Source organism: Stegodyphus dumicola, chromosome 7 (assembly GCF_044657685.1).
Source record: "Stegodyphus dumicola isolate Sdum_Otavi_A_Nest chromosome 7, ASM4465768v1".
In the NCBI taxonomy this organism is placed as follows: Eukaryota; Metazoa; Arthropoda; class Arachnida; order Araneae; family Eresidae; genus Stegodyphus; species Stegodyphus dumicola.
The window spans coordinates 41,352,031-41,368,103 of NC_140774.1; positions in this window are offsets into that span (position 1 = coordinate 41,352,031).

The following is a 16,073-nucleotide window of genomic DNA, read 5'->3' on the forward strand; positions in this document are numbered from 1 at the left end:
TATTCAACAAAAGTAATTTCTTTACGAATTTAACATAGGAAATCACGTGCTAAATTTTACAAAAAGGGTTTTTTTTTTTTTTTTTTTTTTTTTTTTTTTTTAAGTTTAGTTGACAAGTTGTTTGAAATGCATGCGTTTATGAAAGCAAAAGATTTTTAGTTTAGTTAACAAGGATAAGTTTTAGAATTGTCAGAAAGGGCTGTGTTTATGAAGGGGAAAAAATTTCGTTATTTAATTTTATAGGAAAAATACTGTGTTTCGCATTTGACTTTAAAGAAATAAAATTATTTTTAAAATTATGAATTTTGTTGAAATAAATTGCATAAATGAATATATCCGTCACTTGCATCACATTAAAAACCTTTTGGTTTAAAAAAAGGGGAAAAAATATAAATGACTTGAATTGCTTGTGGTCCCAGTTATCCCAAGTAACTGTATAAGGTATTTCTCCTGCCTTCTTAACAATACTTCGTAGTGTAGTGGTCTGCTCCCTGGGTGCGTATTCCAGAGGTCCGTGGTTCGATTCCCGGTGAAGGCGTTGCTCATTTTTCATCTTTCCTGCTTCAAAAAGACCTAATATGTCTACAGTGGCGTTCGAACTGAAAGGAACTAAAAGGGTGGTGGATAATGATTCTCTCCAAACAGGATCCAGGTCCCTAAACCCCCAGTCTCCCTTTAAAAGAGGGCGTATATAAGGTATTTCTCCCGCCTTCTTAGCATGCCTTCGTAGTGTAGTAGTCTGCACACGCTGGGTGCGTATTCTAGAGGTCCGTGGCTCGATTCTCGGCGAGGGCGTTGCTCATTTTTCATCTTTCCTGCTTCAAAAATACTTAATGTCTCTACAACTGGAATTCTACTTTATTTGCGTGTTACTGAACAAAGTAAATTATGGATTTAAAGGAGTAATGCTTTTTCAATCCTTAAATTTATAAAAGACTAATAGGTGATGGGATAAAGATAAGAATTTTATCCTTAATTTCAAACCGCTTATCATTCTTTGCTATAAATTCGAGCTTTTCTAATATTTATTTATTTCTCTTATTAAAATACAATTTAAAAGTTAATTTAACTGCAAATGCAGGTGACCCGAAAGCCCTAATTAATTTAAGTTGCATTAAACTTTGCTCTCGAGAATCGAGAGGGGAAAGTTATTGAAGTATAAAGACAAACGTTTCTCTGGAGATGTAGCTTGTATTTTTAATTGAAGGAAAAGAACTATAAGTTGCATTTCATTAATCAAATGTGTTTCCTGAACCGTGACTCTTACAAATAATTTTCTTTTCTTTAGCAAATGAGAGCTTTTTTTGACTAGAAGAGTTTATGTTAAAGGCCGCTAATTAAAACTTTTACTTCCACTTACCGTAGGAGGCAGTGTTGATACACTTGGACCATTTTATAATTTTTTCCACTCAGCCAAAGAGACTGATATATTTTAAGAACACATTCTGATGATTCTTGAGGAAACTACATAAATAAAAATACAATTTTAATATCAACCCTAAATAAAATGTTTATTTTAAAATGTTGTTACTAGTCATTATTACATATTGATCTTTATATTTATTAGTTTCAAAGCATGGAGAATCGCTTTCCAGAATTTTATGTGAAAACCGTTTCTTATATCTTTGCATGCCCTAAGGAAAACACAAATTATCAATGTATTGATGAGAAAAGTGTCAAAATCGTAAATGCATTTATATATAATTAACGGTTTAATGTCTTCTCTAAACTATTTTGAGGCTCAGAAGACGTCACAAAATTAGAGACTTGGGAATTGATCATCAAATACAAGATCTAAGAATTCGAAGCCTAGCAGGCTAATCATGATCGCAAATGCTGTAGCATGCTTTGCCATAAAACAGTCATTTCTGTGAACTGCAAAAAAATTTTAACTGGTAAACGTCTTAGGCAGTGCAAAATCAGCCCGATTACTTTTTGTTGATCATTCAGATCTTAAAATCTTGAAGTATCTTTCTGCTTTATAACTGTTGACACTCTATCTCCGCAGTAAGTGCGAAAAGCAAACCATTTTATTGTTATCATTCAAAATTCATTGGTATTTCCGGTAGTATTCCTTGAGCAGTTTTAAGATATTCTTCACGAACAGGAACTGAAATTAAAATTGAAAATGTTATAAGGTATTTCTCTCGCCTTCCTGGCGAGCCTTCGTGATGTAGTGGTCTGCACGCTCAGGGCGTAATTGAGAGGTCCGCTATTCGATTCCCGGCGAAGGCGGTTGCTTATTTTTCATCTTGCCTGCTTCCAAAAATATCTAATCTCTCTACAGTGGCTCCCGAACTAAAAAGGCTGTTGCATGATGATTTTGGGTTTTTAGGGGGCCCAAACGCCAGGCTGGCGACTGGGCCCCCTAAAAAACTCCAGCCGCCGTTTAAAAGGGGTAGTATATACGGTATTTCTCTCGCCTTCTTAGCGAGCCTTCGTTGTCTGCACGCTCAGCGCGTTATTGAGAGGTTCGTGTTTCGATTCCCGGCGGCATATAAGCAAAATGTACATTGCTAGGACAACGGCTTGAGTTTGGCCAATGACAATCCAGATAAGGGTCACCATTAACTCCGCCCACATGAGTGATGTCACATTTCTGACGTCATGGACCTTATAAGAAATAGACTAACCCAAACGGGTTTTCTCCCTCGTCGGAGGCGTTGCTGGCTGTCACTTTGATCACATCCGGAGGAGTAGGCACCGACTTGCAGAAATTTAACATTGGTTGCCTATTGCAGCGTGTATAATTCTCAAGAAAAAGCTAGTTGTAGCGCCACATTTCACAAATTAGAATTTCTATATATTTTTATTTTTGAAATTGAGATTGATTTTTAAAAATTTAGCATATTTATCAAGCATAATTAACGTTCCAAATAATTCTAAAGCTATTGCATGATTTCAGGGCTGGATATTTTTTTAGCTTTTCCTATGCTGTAAGGAAATTCGTAACTACTTCTTTTAGAAAATAATATTTTAAATCTGAACTAATAGAAAATTTCAAACAAGCAATTTTCTCTTGCAATTTTTATGCTTTTTATTGGTGTAAATAAGTAAAAAATACTAAAATATTTAAAACGAATTTTTGAAAGTTTTGTTTAAAATTCCAAATTGTGCTGCTTTTTTAAAATTATAGATGAGTATTATAGTACAATTTCTATAAAGGAATTTATTTCAATCATATTTCATAATGCATTATAGTGATAAACACTTTTAACTCCTTAATTTTTATACACTTAATATTAAAATCGTATTTAACCGTAATAATTAATTTTGCTTGTACTTTATAGTGATTATTTTTTTAATTTATTTTTAGTTCTGCGTAAGATTTTTTTTATTTACTGTTAATTTATTTTATTAGCTCGAAACGGCATTTTGCGCTGTTTCACTATAAATAAATGTCCGTGTCTCCTTGCAAATTGTTGTTACCAAATATAACCGCCCTGTATTATATTTAAAGAAATTAAATAATGAAGAATATACATGAATACATATATGTTTCTCGTACTGTAACGAAAACGTCGGAATCTAGAGCCATCAAATTTTGAATAATGTAATCCTCTCCCAAACATGGGCATCTGGACGGTCGAATTTTGAATTTATTTTAATCTATTTCATATTTTGTAAAACTTTAACAAATTTTTTATTAACAAACTCAACGAGTTCAAAGCGAGCAATGGTAACACTGTACGGAAAGTAACATTTTTATCTCCACTGCGGAAATTCTATTGATATGGTGTTTTCAAATGTATGTTGTTTACGGGCGAAGAACATGATATTCAATAATTATAGGTACCACACAAAACGTTAAAAAAAAGGTTCCTTTTGGGCGTAATATAAAATCTGAGTGCTTCTAGATTTAATTTTACCTTTTTTTCCCCTTCATTACAATCAGAAAATTTTATACTCCGAATTTTATAAATTACTAAAATAAATATTCCATTTTAATGTTAATAATTTAATGATGATATAATCAACTAAATAATCGTTTTGTAATGTTATTATAGGTTTGAAAATCACTGCCTGAAAATGTTCCTTAAATTTTAAAAAAAAATAAATGTTCCTTAAATTTTAAAAAAAAATATATCAGATCTTGTTTAATTTTACCTTATTTATTTCAAAGCATCCCGTACTATCAATATTATTGAATTTTACTTTATTTTTACGTAAAATGAAGTTCATAAATTTTGTGCTAGAGTTTTTACCGTTTTACCAAAGTAAAAATGTTTGTACAAGAATTACGCGTGAAACAAATGCGCGAAATGCAGTAAAAAGTGCTTTAATAAGTATATTAAATCATATTTGGAAAAAGCTGTGGCTTTCATAATCTCATCACTATACAACGTATCACATTTAATAATTAAAAAGAGTTATGTGATACAAACGCCATAGGTTTCAGTGTTAAAGTAAACCAGATCTTCCCTACTCTTTCTTGCCGACATGTCGGTGACGCGCGCCCCGCCCACTGGGTTAGTCTATCTCTTATAAGGTCCATGCCTTATAAGAAATAGACTAACCCAAACGGGTTTCCTCCCTCGTCTGAGGCGTTCCCGGCTGTCACCTTAATCACATCCGGAGGAGTAGGCACCGACTTGCAGAAATTTAACCATGGTTGCCTATTGCAGCGTGTATAAAGGAAAAGCTGGTTGTTGCGCCTCATTTTACAAATTAGAATTTCTATATATTTTTATTTTTGAAACTGAGATTGATTTTAAAAAATTTAGCATATTTATCAAGCATAATTAACGTTCCAAATAATTATAAAGCTATTGCATGCTTTCAGCGCTGGACATTTTTTTAGCTTTTCCTGTGCTGTAAGGAAATTTGTAACTACTTCTTTTAGAAAATAATATTTTAAATCTGAACAATTATAAAATTTCAAACAGGCGATTTTCTCTTGCAATTTTATGCTTTTTATTTGTGTAAATAAAAAAATACTACAATATTTAAAAACGAATTTTTGAAAGTTTTTTTTTTAATTCTAAATTGTGCTGCTTTTTTAAAATTATAGATGAGTATTATAGCACAATTTCTATAAAGGAATTTTATTTAAATTATATTTCAATTATATTATAATACATCATAGTGATAAACATTTTTGATTCCTTAAAAATTTCTATACATTTAATTCCAATATTAAAATTGTATTTAACCGTAATAATTAATTTTGCTTGTATTTTATAGTGATTATTTCTTAAAATTTATTTTTAGTTCTGCATAAGATTTTTTTATTTACTGTTAATTTAATTTATTTGCCCAAAGCGGCGGTAGCCTAGAAAGGCTGTTAGTTTCGAAGCGGCATTTTGCGCTGTTTTACTATAAATGTCCGTGTCTTCTTGCAAATTGTTGTTACCAAATATTATCGCCCTGTATTATATGTAAAGAAATTAAATAATGAAGAATCTGCATGAAAACATGCATGTTTCTCGCACTGTGACAAAAACGACAGTATCTAGAGACATCAAATTTTGAATAATGTAATCCTCCACCCGAACATGGGCATCTTAACGGCCGAATTTCGAATTTGTTTCAATCTATTTCATATTTTGTAAAACTTTAACGAATTTTTGATTAACAAACTCAACAGAGCGAGCACTGTACGGAAAATAACAGATTTATCTCCAGTGCGGAAATTCTAAAGATATGCTGTTTTCAAATGTATGTGGTTTACTGGCGAAGAACATGATATTCAATAAATTTAGGTAACACACAAAACGTTTAAAAAAGGTTCCTTTTAGGCGCAATATAAAATCTGAGTGCTTCTAGTTTTTATTTTATCTTTTTTCTTTCCCTTCATTACGCTCAGAAAATGTTAAGCTCCAAAATTTATGAACTATTAAACTAACTAATCCACTTTAATGTTAATAATTTAATGATCATATAATCAAATAAATATGATCGTTTCGTAATGTTATTATAGTTTAGAAAATCACTGCCTGAAAATGTTAATTAAATTTTAAAAAAAAAGTATCAGATCTTGTTTTATTTTTCCTTATTTATTTCAAAGCATCACGTACTATCAATCTTATTTAATTTTACTTTATTTTTACGCAAAATTAAGTAAATAAATTTTGTGCTTAGAGTTTTTACCGTTTTACCAAAGTAAAGATGCTTGTACAAGAATTACACGTGAAAAAAATGCGCGAAATGCAGTAAAAAGTGCTTTAATGAGATATATTAAATCCTATTTGGAAAAAACTATGGTTTTCATAATCTCATCACTATACAACGTATCACATTTAATAATTAAAAAGAGTTATGTGATACAAACGCCGTAGGTTTCAGTGTTAAAGTAAACCAGATCGTCCCTACTCTTTCTTGCCGACATGTTGGTGACGCTCGCCCCGCCCACTGGGTTAGTCAGACTAACCGAAACGGGTTTTCTCTCTCGTCTGAGGCGTTCCCGGCTGTCACCTTGATCACATCCGGAGGAGTAGGGACAACTTGCAGAAATTTAACAGTGGTTGCCTATTGCAGCGTGTATAATTGTGAAGAAAAAGCTGGTTGTAGCGCCTCATTTCACAAATTAGAATTTCTATATATTTTTATTTTTGAAATTGAGATTGATTTTTTAAAAATTTAGTATATTTATCAAGCATAATTAACGTTCCAAATAATTATAAAGCTATTGCATGCTTTCAGGGCTGGACATTTTTTTAGCTTTTCCTGTGCTGTAAGGAAATTTGTAACTACTTCTTTTAGAAAATAATATTTTAAATTTGAACTAAAAGAAAATTTCAAACCGGCAATTTTCTCTTACAATTTTTATGCTTTTTATTGGTGTAAATAAGTAAAAAATACTAAAATATTTAAAAAAGAAATTTTTGAAAGTTTTGTTTAAAATTCTAAATTGTGTTGCTTTTTTAAAATTATAGATGAGTATTATAGCACAATTTCTATAAAGGAATTTTATTTCAATTACATTTCATAATACATCATAGTGATAAACACTTTTGACGCCTTAAAAATTTTTATACATTTAATTCTAATATTCAAATTATATTTAACCATAATAATTAATTTTGCTTGTATTTTATAGTGATTATTTCTTAAAATTTATTTTTAGTTCTGCATAAGATTTTATTTTTTTTATTTACTGTTAATTTAATTTATTAGCCCAAAGGGCGGTAGACTAGAAAGGCTGTTAGTTTCGAAGCGGCATTTTGCGGTGTTTTACTATAAATGTCCGTGTCTCCTTGCAAATTGTTGTTACCAAATATTATCGCCCTGTATTATATTTAAAGAAATTCAATAATGAAGAATCTGCATGAATACGTGTATGTTTCTCGCACTGTGACAAAAACGACAGTATCTAGAGCCATCAGATTTTGAATAATGTAAATTTTCCACCAGAACATGGGCCGAATTTGTTTTAATCTATTTCATATTTTGTAAAACTTTAACGAATTTTTGATTAACAAACTCAACGAGTTCAGAGCGAGTATTGTAGGGAAAATAACAGTTTTATCTTCAGTGAGGAAATTCTAAAGATATGCTGTTTTCAAGTGTATGTGGTTTACGGGCAAAGAACATGATATTCAATAAACATAGGTAACACACAAAACGTTAAAAAAAAGTTCCTTTTGGACGTAATATAAAATCTGAGTGCTTCTAGATTTAATTTTACCTTTTTTTCCCCTTCATTACAATCAGAAAATTTTATACTCCGAATTTTATAAATTACTAAAATAAATATTCCACTTTAATGTTATTAAGTTAATGATGATATAATCAAATAAATGATTGTTTTGTAATGTTCTTATAGTTTTGAAAGTCACTGCCTGAAAATCGCCATTAAATTTAAAAAAAAATTATCACATCTTGTTTAATTTTATCTGGTTTATTTCAAAGCATCACGTACTATCAATCTTATTTAATTTTACGTTATTTGTACGCAAAATTAAGTTCATAAATGTTATGCTTAGAGTATTTACCGTTTTACCAAAGTAAAGATGTTTGTACAATAATTACGGGTGAAAGAAATGCGCGAAATGCAGTAAAAAGTGCTTTAATGAGATATATTAAATTCTATTTGGAAAAAACTGTGGCTTTCATAATCTCATCACTATACAACGTATCACATTTAATAATTAAAAAGAGTTATGTGATAGAAACGCCATAATAAGGGGTGAGACTAAATTTCAACTTGGAAGGAAATTTTGATTGGTTGGCTCTGGTGAAGTCATTCTGACGTATTTAAACTCCGCCTCTCACATGATTTACAATAAACTCGTCATGCGCCATGTTTGGTCATGACCAAAGATGGATTCGTATCTTGCTTTATCAAGATACATATCCGTATAGCAGGCCCTTTTGTTTTTCTAATATGCTTCCTTAGGGATTATGACAGCCATATACTGGTTCTAAATTCTACAGTTTTACTGTGTGCAGAAAATCATCAAAAGCATTATCACAGCAGCCCTATCAACAGTTTCATCACAAAACAACTACATCGCAGCATGTTTCCTAAGTATCTCAATTTTTTAAAGAACATACTGATTCTACTGAAAATGTGTTGTTTACAAGATAAATAGATCTCACATCCTTCACCACTTTGTAAAATTTCTAAAGATTTTATTTTTATTTCTGTTATTGGTCTTCATATATCTGACAGTCTGTACTTTTGTAGCCCAACAATTTATTTACTGTATGAAATTTATTAATCAATTCTCTTATAATAGTTTAAGTTTTCACTATTCAGAAATTGTCATTGTAATCACTAACAGTTCAAAAATGCTCAGTAACAAAATATTGTTACGTTCTTCTTCCTTCTGACACCAGTTGTTACGTTATTTTCTTCCTGAACGTTCGTACGGAGTTCGTAGATTTGAAGTGAATAACGACGACACTTTATGAAATATCAAAACACACTTTATTTAGCCAGTACTAATCAGGACAGCTCCGAAATTACGTTACAGTCGTTGAAGAACTACTGAAAACACGCTGACACAATCAGCGACACAGCCTTCAGGTTATCAGGCTATCACGGTGGAGACAGCTTCACTGCAAAGCACCAGAGTACAGCTTCCGACTCTGCTCCATCGTTCTCGGAACTCCACTTACTCTCGAGACTCTCCACGCTACAACTAGCGATGCACTCGACGACACGCAGAGCACAGCTCCCGACTCTTCGGTTCAGTCGTTCCTGGTGCTTAACACGCTCTCTCGACGATGCACTAACCGCGATACACTAAGAGACTCTTCGATGCACTCGACCACCCACGCGGCACTCGCTGCCGGTTGTCAACTCGATCGACTCCGCAGGGATTGACTCGCTAGACGAGACAGCAACTCGATAACTATCTTGCACTCTAGACTAGGCACTCTGACTCGCCCTCTCCACAAGGCACACACTCGATACTAACTGACTGCGGACCAGCAGGGTTTTAATAGCTTTCGGCTTGTGTTCGAGAACATTCTGGGCTAAACCGGTAAGAATTCGTTCCAGAAGGTTCTCCATCTGTCCATGGTATATCGCCAATTTTATCACCGAATGTCGCCAAATGGGCGATTTCTCGCCATATGTGGCAACCCTGCCTTCCTTTGCCATGCAACCCTAAAACTGCTTTGCGGGAAAGCCATCTTACGCGCCTGTACATTTCGTAACAATATAGTAGCATTTTCAAAATTTCTGAGATTTACACTTATATTAATTTAAGAATTTTAAAGCACTAACTATATTTTTGTGGCATTTTTAATCATTTACTTAGAGAAATATCAGCACACTCTAGTTTGTCAACAGATACTGAATTATGATTTTCCTTTGTAATAATCAAGTGCTATTGTTATTCGTATTATGTTATTATGTTCTCTATCTGTCATATGCTATTTGGCTGCATATTTCATGCTGAAACTTTTAGTTCTTTTGCACATATTGTTGTGATATGTCCTAATAAACATATTATATGTTGATGCTATGTAAAATAATCTTGCTAACTGTACTGTATATGTACCATCAGCTGGAGAACTTTACACTAACAAATTGCTAGTGAACTACTGCGATAGAATATTCAGATCAAAACTAATTAATAAATTAATTGTGTAACTAGTAGGGATTGTGGTGTAGTGGCCGAAACCGCTATGCAAAACCTGGGTTGTGACATCAGTTTGAAAACGAAACACAGCATAATAAAATTTATTGAATGCTAAAAAAATGGCTACATACAATTCTACAGAGAAAAACCTATCTATTTCAAAAATCAAATTCTATATATTTTACGTGCGAGAGCAATTCGTGGCTCTCGAGCTTGCGTTTTTAACATTGCCAACGATTTAATTATTTTAATAAAGACTATTTTAATAACTATTGAAAACGTATTTGTAAGTTAAAAAAAATAATAATTTTCAGCTTATGCTCACGAGACACCCTTGTCCATATAAATCTTCAGTCTCTTCTTCTTTTATGTAACCTTATCACAGCTCCTCCCCTCATAAAGAAATTTTTCTTGACTATGGAAGGAAAAATTCTAAATACATTTCACTGCTTTCAAAACACAAGTGGTAACCATTTAAGTGATAATAGAGAAGCCAGTTACATTACCCTGCACTTATTTCTAGATAACATAAATGCTAAAATACAACAAAAAGATTTAAATTTTGAATCTACACAAAGAACCTTTTCAGTTTACAAAATGCTAATACTTAAACATAAAACATTTGATTCTAACCGTTTTGAAAATGAAACACACGATGCAAACAATTTTGAAGTTAAAATAGTATAATGACAGAACACTACAAAAATCTTTTACGACAACTATCATTTTCCTCGAATCAGTCTGCGTTGAATCAGCCAAAGGATAAGGAATATCAACTTCTCTTTCGATATCCTCCACGACTTCCTCTTTCATCAAATTCACAAACACTAGGAGCTGGTAATAAGGTTTAATCAAATTGACATGACAATTGGTATCACTGTTACGCTTACCCGGAATCTCTACCGTATAATCGGTTTCGGAAATCACACTAGTTACTTTACCTGGCTCTATCCAGTTCAGAGCCATTTTGTGTGGTTTAGACGTGGCTAAAACAAGCACAAGATCTCCGACCTTAAACCTTCTCGTAACAGTGTTGCGATCATACCAGAGTTTCCTTTTACTCTGACACCCTTTCATCCTCTCTACAGCCAGCTCCTGACATTTCTTTAATCTGTCTATTAAGTCTAGAACATACTCAACCACAGTGGGGTCTGAACTTTCTTCCTCTAGCCAGTTTTCATACACAATCGTTTGAGGCATTCTCAAATTTTTTCCATGTACTAACTCGCAGGGACTAAAACCTGTGCTCTGAGGGCGAACAAAGCACATGGCAAACATTCTTCCTAGTCCTTCCCGCTTTCCAAGCACAAAGACTTCAATACCCTTTTCAAGGTGGAATGCAACCTTTCAACAGAATTGCTTTGAGGGTGACACACCTTAATTAATTGATACACCTTAATTCCGAACTTGCTAAAAGCCTCAGATGTAAGTTCACTGGTAAACGATCTACCCAAATCACACTGAATTTCCTTAGGGTAACCTGATCTAGAAAAGATTTGTATCAAGGCTTGAATCACACATTTAGAGTTTAAATTCTGTACAGGAATGGCATCTGGATATTTGGAAGCAACACAAATAGACTTAATTAAGTATTTATTTTCATGCGAACTAGGGATCAGAGGTCCTACTGCATCAATATTTAATCTGCTAAACACTTCTGATATAACAGGCACAATCTTCATAGGGGCTTTCTTTTTATCCTTATTGTGACCTACACGCTGACAAATATCGCACGTCCTCACAAATTCTTCAATTTCCTGGTAGCAATTAGGCCAGAAATAGTGTGTCAAAACTCTATCCTTGGTTTTTGTTACCCCTAAATGACCAGAGATTTCCTCGTGGCATAACTTCAAGATCCCTTTCCTAAAAACGAGAGGCACACACAGCTGACGCTTATCTTCCCCTTTTTTAGAATCTGCCACTCTGAATAGTCTTTCCTTGACTGTTATAAACTCTTTTTCATTTTCACTTTCCCCTTTCTTCCACAGGGTCGCTAAACTAGCGCAAGTTTTTTGTGCTTCCAAGAATTCTGCTGACGAAACATCCGCAAGGATAGACCTTTCTTCTAAACTGATGTCTGCAATTTTAATTGTCTCCTCCGTATTACTGGTTAAATTTCTTTCTTCCGAATGCTCATTATTGACGGCCCTTTCATTTTCTATCTCTTTCTTTTCTTCCGATCTGGAATCTAAGTCTTTTGCACTCGCTCTCTCTAAACTCCTGCGCGCATGCGCCTGACTACGAGTCTCCACAGCATTCAAGAGAACCGGTCGTTCCCTAATTTCCTCAATCAACTGTGCAGTTTTATTCCCTAACAAATAGTACTCTTTATCTAACTCTACCGGAGTAACCGCAGCCTTTGTGGTGACCACACCAAAATCACCTTCAATGGTGACTTTCGCCAAAGGTAAACATTTACATTCTGTGTCCAAAGGCTGTTTCACCCATACAGTTTCCCCTAATAAGTCATTAGTATTAATCCAAGTACTATTACACAGATCTATACCAGCTCCAGTATCTCTCAGATATTCTCTCTCTATCCCATTAATTACTGCTTTCTTGAAATACGGCTCAAAACATTTTCCTAAACTCTCCGTTCCTAGATTATTCACCAGATTAGCCTTATTCTTTTCCAGCGATGGACAGTTAGATCGGATATGTTCGTCCTTTCCACATTGGTAACACCTTATTTTCCGCTGTTTCTCGAAACCTGCTTCATTGAAAACTTGCTTTTTTTTAGGAGCCTCCACTTTTCTATGCTCTTCTGATTTAATTCTTTGATGACCACTACTTTTCTGATTATAATTACAGTTAGAATTACATACCGCTCTCTATCTTTCTCAAATGGTTTCTTTAACCCCGCTCTCTGTTCTAACTTCCTCGTATCTCTTCGCAAAGCCTCATACTTGTCGCATTTCTCTGCTAAAATGGAAGCTGTTTTAAATTCTTCCCAATTGTCTAAGTAGTGCTCTCTTATTTCTAGAGGGACTCGCCGCTTAATTTGCTCAGTGAGCATAAGTTCCTTAAGACTTTCAAAATCTTGAACTTCTACTGAATCCAACCAACTCTCTAAATACACTCTCAATTCATACACTAAATCCACCCATAACATTCCGTTTTTCTAGAATGTTCTCCAAATTTTGTTTTTAGTGCCCAAGAACTAAGCTTGAAACTCTGCATGAGTAATTTCTTAACATGCTGATAATCATCCCCTTTATCGGCTGGTTCTTTCACTATTAACTGGGCTACATCGTAAGGTAATAAAGGAATTAATTGCGAGACCCAATCAATCTCATTAACGTTCTCTTTTTGAGCTTGTTTCTCAAATAGCGTAAAGAATAATGAAATATCTATATTACTCGGTTCAAAACGCGGTACTAGATCTTTCAAATTAACCTTTTTTTCTCTAGATTGTTCAACTTTCGAAACCGTGGGCTAGGCTATTAGTCTGAACCACATTCATCAGTTTTAACCTTTCCAATTCAAAAACTCGCTTCCGCTCCCGTTCCCGTTCTGCTCTCTCTTGTTTACGTTCCCGTTCTGCTCTCTCTTGTTCACGTTCCCGTTCTGCTCTCTCTTGTTCACGTTCCCGTTCTGCTCTCTCTTGTTCGGCTATTTCTTCTGCTTTTCTCTGCTCAGCCGCAGCCCAAATTCTCGCCGCGTATTCTTTCGCAGCTTCTTCTTCATAGTCCTTGGCATTTAGAATAGCCTGCCTAATTTCTCTTACTCTATTTGCCTGAGACACATTTGTTTCAAACTCCTCCGCTAACTCCAATAGCAAAGCTTTAGTAAATTTCCTCATAAACTCACCCATTATGGAAAATTAAAGAAAAATAACCTACCCCGAAAAACAATAATACAAAAACAACAACAGGTCTTTGGTGGTCGTGTGCTTACTGCATGATATAATATAAGAAAATAAGAGTAGACAATCTCCTGTAACAAAAGAATATATTAAGTACTAAATTACAATTTAAATTACATTGCAGAGATCAACGCAGAGCTCGAAACACAGTTCATGCTACCGCCGCGTACAGTTGTCTGACGAGAAGTCTGAGTGAGTAATGACGTCGCTTTGCTGCTCCGATTAAGAACTGGATTTTACACGTGGCGCCATCTCATGAATAGAAGTTGAAGTATCTGTCGGAACGCCACAGTACTCCCCCCCCAAGTACCATCGGTACGTTATAAGTACTTTGGGTTAAATTTAACCTTTCTTCCAGATCTGGTAGTTTTAGGTTGCTCTTTAACGGGATGTAAGCTTTCTTCCGGGAGTGATGTTGATGAGGAAGTTGTTGGATCTTGCATTAGAAATGCTGGTTTGAGACGATCGATTCCAATCACAGATTGTTTGCCATTGCAGATGATGGTGAAATGTTTCGGTGTTCGTTTGACAACTTTGAATGGACCATCATATGAAGGTGTTACAGTTGGCTTAATTGCATCGTTGCGCACGAATACGTGCGAAGATGTCTCAAGCGCAGGATGTACAAAATAGCTTGGCTGGTTATGCGAAGATGCTGGGGTTGGCGAGATATTGCTCATGGTCTCACGTAAACGTTGAAGGAATGTTGGAGGGTCGATAACTGGAGTAGATTCTGGGTGAAAGAATTCAGCTGGCAGACGGAGGGTTGCACCATATAACATTTCAGCACAAGGGCTACCAATGTCTTTTTGAATGCTGTGCGAAGACCAAGCAAGACTAGGGGTAAGGCTTCTGTCCAGTGTGTGCTACTGTGGCACTTCAGACCTTGTTTGAGAGATCGGTGAAAGCGTTCCACCATCCCATTTCCAGATGGATGGTATGGTGTTGTGCGAATATGGCGAATGCCAAGAAGAGAGGTGAGAGATGCGAACAAGTGACATTGAAATTGTCGGCCTTGGTCAGTAGTGATGGTGGTAGGCATGCCAAATCTTGAAAGCCACTGGGAGATGAATGCTCGAGCTACAGTTTCAGCGCATATATTTTCAATAGGAATGGCTTCAGGCCATCTTGTGTACCGATCAATACAAGTGAGGAGGTAAGTGTAACCATTTGAAGGCGGCAATGGGCCAACCAAGTCTAAGTGCACATGATCAAAGCGTCTTGCTGGACGGTTAAATTGTTGAATGGGGCTGTGAGTGTTTCGGGATACCTTACACCGTTGACATCTAATACATGAACGAGTCCATTCTGTGATGTCTTGATTCATTGCTAGCCACACAAATCTGTCTGCCATCAGCTTTTTGGTGGCACGGATTCCAGGATGTGCCAAATTGTGCAAGGCATTAAACACTTCACGTCTAAAATTGACAGGAATATAGGGACGTATTCTATTGTTCTCTATGTCACAGTAAATTTTAAGCGTTGGATCAATATGCAGCGGTTGTAACTGAAGGGAGGTTTGTGGATTTGAGATTAGGTTCTTGAGTTCCTCATCATGCAATTGAGCTTTTGCAATTTCAGAGAAATCTGGGGTAGTGAGGTTGATATTGTTTACCCGAGACAAGGCATCAGCGACACAATTATCAATACCAGAGACATATCTGATATCTGTACTAAACTGGGCGATGAAATCCAGATGTCGAAGCTGACGAGGAGAACATGAGTCAGAGTTTTTTCTAAAAGCGAAGGTTAACGATCGATGATCGGTGAAAATGATGAAGTCGTGTCCTTCCAAGTTGTGCCGGAAGTATTTAACAGCACAGTACACAGCAAGTAGCTCCCTGTCATATGTGCTGTATTTCCTTTCTGCAGTAGTAAGTTTTCTGGAGAAGAATGCCATTGGGGAAAGTCCTTTAGTGGTATGGGCTTGAAGCACTGCTCCTATGGCTGTGTCAGATGCATCTACCATTATAGAGAGCTGATCACTAGGTGAGTGATAACAAAGTGTGGCTGCATTTGCCAGATCGTGTTTGCATTGCACGAATGCTGCAGATGCACATTCAGTCCAAGGGACAGCTCGTTGATCGTTTTTTTTCTTTTTTTGCTATTCTTCAGAAACTCATGTAGGCAGGCTTGTGTTTTTGCGGCATTTGGCAGAAAGCGTCGGTAGAAAT